The sequence below is a fragment of the Dipodomys ordii genome, unplaced genomic scaffold (assembly GCF_000151885.1).
Source record: "Dipodomys ordii isolate 6190 unplaced genomic scaffold, Dord_2.0 Scaffold58, whole genome shotgun sequence".
NCBI lineage: Eukaryota > Metazoa > Chordata > Mammalia > Rodentia > Heteromyidae > Dipodomys > Dipodomys ordii.
Genome location: NW_012267274.1, coordinates 2,088,773 through 2,093,129, shown reverse-complemented (window position 1 = coordinate 2,093,129; position 4,357 = coordinate 2,088,773).

Sequence of the window (4,357 nt, the reverse complement as noted above, 5' to 3'; positions counted from 1 at the left end):
GGAGGGGTGGGGGGTGCGAGGGGCTGGGTTATTTCTTGGAGAAGTCTCAGAGTTTGTCCAATTAGAAGAGAAGCCACCTGTGTCTGTCTTCAGCCCCGTGCCCTCCGGGTGGAGGGGACCCAGGGACCGGCGTCTGAGCCCATGCAATGGAGCCCTCCGTGCTACGCAGCCCTGCAGCCCTTGTCAGCCTACTGACCTAGAGCGAGTTCCCTCCCTGGCCACCCTCCCTCACAGGAGCATCGGAGTCCCCTGTGACCCTGGCAGGAAGCCAACTTTGAGCAGGGCAGGGCAGGCCCACACACCTTGCAAGTGTGTGCATGTGTGCACACACACACACACAACACACACACACACAAGGTTGGGACGCCCACAGGCTCCCAAGAAAGCAGGTGGGCACCTGCACAGCAGAGCTGCCTGAGCCCCGCTTTAGGAAACCCAGCTTCCCCTCCTCCTGCATCCTCCATGTTTTACATAATTAGGTACGTCACTTAATGTCGTGTGTCTTGTTAGAAAAGCTACTAATCCTTAGAGCTAACAGAACTAACTAATTAGTGTAGAACATTTTGAAAATGTAAGAAACTCAGATGTGGAGTCTAATTGCTGGCCCGCCTGGTATTGCCATTTGCACGGACCGCGTGGAGGGCGGGACTGAAGCGGAGATGGGTGGCTGGAGGCCCTGGGATCAGCCAATCAGACATCCTGAGGCCCCAGGGTGGCGGCTGGAGGAAGAAGCCAACTCCTGGCTACCTTGGGTCCTAGAGGCAGAGTTATGTAGGCCTCTGGGCAAAGGGGAGTAGCCTTTGCCCTCTGTGGCCACAGGGAGAAGGCTCCAGACTCCAGGATGCCCTGACCTGGCTATGGCTACGGTGGGGGACACAGGGGCTGGCCCCCCGCTTTGGCCCTGGGTGCTCTGTGCCTGGCCACAGCTACACCCTCTTCCCCTCCACCTCCTCTTTGAAATGGAGCAACAGCAAAGGAGAGAAACAAAGTCGCAGACCTGGCCGGTGGCAGACTCACCGAAGGATACGTGCAGAACTTCCTTCTTACTGAACTGTTGATAAACTGCCTGGCCTAGACCTGCACTTTGCTGCTCCCACCCCAGGGATCCGACGGCCCCCTCTGTGCCTGTCTCTCCCTCAGGGGCTGTGGGAGGAGGAGGGACTGGATGCGTGTTCCCTGGCCACGTGGGGACGTCAGCAAACCATTCGTCTCTCTCTAGACCACGGCGACCACATGTACATTTAAGATCGAGGTGAGGAATATGTCGCGCTGGACGCACAGCAGCTCCTGCTAAGAGACCCAGGCCCGGAGAGGCCACAGCAGGGGCGGTGGGGGCTGTCTGGAGAACCCCAGCCTCAGGATGTGAGCTGAGGCACAGGACCATGGGAGCCGTGGGGCCCGACAGCTGATCCAAACAAGCTGCCCACAGACACAGCCAAGAAGAACTGGGCTTGATCTATCCATGCTGCTGTTGCTCAGATGGGACGGAAAGCCAACTGCGCACTGGTGGCTCAGGCTGCCACGCTAGCTACTCAACAGGGCGAGATCTGAGGGCAGAAATACCCGTGAGACTCACTGCCAATCAACCCCAAAATGCCACAAATGGAGCTACGGGCCAAATGGTGGAGCTCCAGCCTTGAGTGAAAAAAGCTAAGGGATGGTGCCCTTAGCCCCAGTACTCACACACACACACACACACTCACACACACACTCACACACACTCACACACACACTCACACACACACACTCACACACACACTCACACACACACGCACACACACACTCACGCACACACACTCACACACACACACTCACACGCACACACACTCACACACACACTCACACACACACACACTCACACACACACACAGGGGGGACCCACTTAATCCAGCAAAGTGTTCTACCCAAGCCTCCTGGAAGCTTCCAGAAACTTTTGTCCTGCGAGGCCCCTGGGGACCATCCAGAACCTGGGCTGCGGCCTCCGCACACGGCTGCTCCGTCTAGAACGGGGCCCTCAGGGGCCTGTGCGTGCACTCCTGGGCATGTGCCGGCCGGCGGCTCCTCCTTGGTGGTCCCGCATGTGCATCCTGCAGCCCTCCCTTTCTCCAGCCTCCTCACCGATGGTTCGGTACGCAAGCTGCCTGCCAAGCTGCGGGCCACGTATCTCCAGGGCTGGTGGCCCCAACCTCTCTGAATCCTGCAGACCATGCACTGGCCCCCTCTTGGACCAGGCATGGCAGAAGAGGACAAGAGCAAGTCCAACCCCACCTCTTAGGGACCCACCCTGCAGAGTGTACGTGTAGGGGAGCAAGCTTGCCTGGGCGTGCTCAGACCCAGCCCAGGGCGCGGCATGGGCCCGCACGCCTGGACGAAGTGTCACCCGCCCCAGCCTACGAGCACAGACCCACGCCACGGCCAAGGGCGGGAGGGCACCAGACGTTCAGGTCAGGAGCAGAACATCCAGACAGGCGGTGGAGAATGGGCCGTGTGGGGTGGGCTCCTAAACCAGGATGCGTGAGGCCCCTCCCAAGAGGCAAGGCCTTTGACCATCGCCAGTGGTCATTAAGACGGGTGTTTGCTAGATGTGTCTCCAGAAACGACGTCAACCGGTCCTTCAGAGCAGGCCAGCAACAAAAGTGATGGACGTTTTGGTTTGGAGTGAAAATTAGAATTTTTGAAAGTGGGCACCCACCGCTATGAGTTTTTGCCAAGTCTTCTGGGAGTTTAGGACTGCCTTCCGGGGCCGGCCCTGTTCACAGTGGCGTCCGATGCCCTGTGTGGCGTGAGCCAACGCACAGTACTTAAGAAGCGCACCAGGGAAAGGGGCTTCCGAGAGCAGCGGGCGGTGGCCTGCGGGGTCAGTGCCCGTGGGCGCCGACACAGCCCCGCACATCCAGCCCAGAGTGGGATCTTACACGCACACCCCCTGCCCTGCACAGGCGCCGCCGTCCTTCCTGCAGCCCCTGCCCCAGGTGTGTGCGAAGCCCAGCCTTCCTGGCGCTCGCTCGCATCCCGAGCGGTCTGAGTGCAGACGCCGTGAGGATCTAGTCCCCTTGTGAAGGCCAGTGTCAAGCTCGGCAGAATGCAGACAGTGCATTACACTCTCACTGTTTTGTTGTTTGGGTTTTTTCTGGCTCTGGAAAATATAGATTACAAAATACTTGTCGCGTGTGAAAGGCCTTTTTTCTTTAACAGATTGAATGTTTTTCCAGTTTCCCAGGTTCTTCTCTTACTGTGCTGATGCCAAGAGTTCTCATGGAGAGGCCGAGGTCAGCACCTCAGCCGTATTGTAGGAAGAAGGAGACCATGCAAGGCTTTCGTTCTGAGGTTCCAAACAAAGAAAACAGCGCTCGGGTGTAGGGTGAGGCCTGGAGCTCACGTCTGGGCACAGCCGAGGTCCAGGAATCCCTCCTCACCACAGCTTGGCACAGGCCAAGGACCACCAGGGTGCCAGCTGTGTGGGTCAGCTGTGTCGTGTTGGTCCGTGTGAGACAGCCCGTCTCCTAGCCTCCTTGTATTTTCTATATAAATATTACAATGACATCCAAAAACATGAATACAATTATCTTTTATAAAAAGAGAGAGAGGACGGAGAGTTTGGGAGCAACGCGGCCTACGACCTATCCGAGCCGGTGAGAGACTGGCAGCTGTTTGCCGGCGATCCTGCTTTTTCCCCCTTGTGTTTCATAAGTGGTTTTTTAGCAGGTTCCCTCAAAATGTACGATTGTGAGAAAATGAACCAAGGAACAAGGGATGGTAATTTGGTGCTAGGAAGTTAATTCTGGAGACCTCCGACCCCCGAGCCGTCACGTGGCTATTGATTTTCAATAGCAGGCGGTGGCGTGCCACCCCGAGCGTGGGGCTCGTCAGATTCCAAACACTTTCTCCCTTATCAGTTGAGTCCCTGAGTACTTGAGCATTAAGACAACAAATGTCCACAGTTAACGGCGTGTCACATGGCGGTTGGGTGGACGTGCCAATTTTCTAATGAAGTCAGGTTGTTGGCAAACACACCAGTCATCATGGATTGAAGGAGTCTTCTTTTGTGTATTTCCAGCACTCTTGAGTGCTCCGAAAGATACCCGTTACATCCTCATCTGCAGGCCAAGCACCCAGGGAGGAGCCGTCCGTTCACTGCCAAGACAAAAGCAAGCCAGAGCGAGTTAAAAGCAAAACAAGGGGCCCGTTTTTCAGGAGATGTCAGAAGTATTATTTTCCAGTTGTGCTCCATAGAGGACGCACTCCAAATAAAAGAGAGGCCTCTAAAGCCCCGTCTCCTCCAGCAGGAAGAACACCGGGGGCACGGCTCACGCTCAACTCAGCCTGCTCTCTGTGGGAAAGAATAGGTACCATTTTT